Genomic DNA, 1,056 nt, shown 5'->3' with positions numbered 1-1,056 from the left:
TGCCCTGGGACAAGGCATGCCTCAGGGACTGGCAAGAGAGTGCACCAACAGGTAACCTAGACCCTGAAATGCCACAGTACTGTGAGGCTGGCTAAAGACTCCTTCATTTCAATGTTGGGACCAGAGTGACCCTGTATCCACACTTCCTCATCCCCAAACCATCTGAAACAGCACACTTAGGTGTTCTCAGAAACAGGAAAAGAATTCTGCTTGATGGCGGTATTGCTCCATGAACATCAAGGGACCCTTATCCAAGGATCTCTCCTCCTCTGCCCCACTCGGGAAAAAAACAGGCCAACAATTTGCCACAAGACTACAATGTGGCTGAGTCCAATCCTGGATTTTTTTGGGGGCTGGGGGTGGGGAGAAATGATGTGACTTGGCATCTTTTTGAATGGACACTACTGGTTCTTGAGTGTGTGTGTGTGTGTGTGTGTGTGTGTGTGTGTGTGTGTGTGTATCAAACTCAGTTCCTCAGTTCAAGTATTTTTAGTCATTCTACCACAGGGCCAGATTTTTACCCTGAAGATATAAATACCATATGGGAAAACTAAATTGAAAATGCACCACTGGATGCAAATATTGTTAGAAGCCACAGAGATGAAACTTTAGGGAGAAACTGGAATCAGGGTCAACACACTCCCATCGCCCATACCCCAGGAGGAACACACTAACTAGCACATGTTCACAAAATCCTCAGCTAGCATCATGATATGTATACAGAACTTCCCTGGTTGTGCAGATGCCCCATTACTGTGATACTCTGAAAGTCAGATTCAAGGTTAGCTGCCCTCTCCTCCCCCCATGCACTCAGGAGTCTCCTGACAGGGAGAATCATAGGACAGAGAAGAAAATGGGCAGTTGGCACAAGGGAAGCATGGTCATCTTTCCACACAGAGCCTAGGAACAGGAATAGATGTTTACCTGACACGGAAAGGTTCCAAGTTGCACAGAAGACTATGTGGACTATATATAATGAAATCTCCAATATGAGGTCTTTGGATCCATGAGCCACTGTTAGCACTGTTAGCAGATAAGAGAGTGTAGCTGCCAACC

Source organism: Mus musculus, chromosome X (assembly GCF_000001635.26).
Source record: "Mus musculus strain C57BL/6J chromosome X, GRCm38.p6 C57BL/6J".
In the NCBI taxonomy this organism is placed as follows: domain Eukaryota; kingdom Metazoa; phylum Chordata; class Mammalia; order Rodentia; family Muridae; genus Mus; species Mus musculus.
This window is presented reverse-complemented; position numbering follows the sequence as displayed.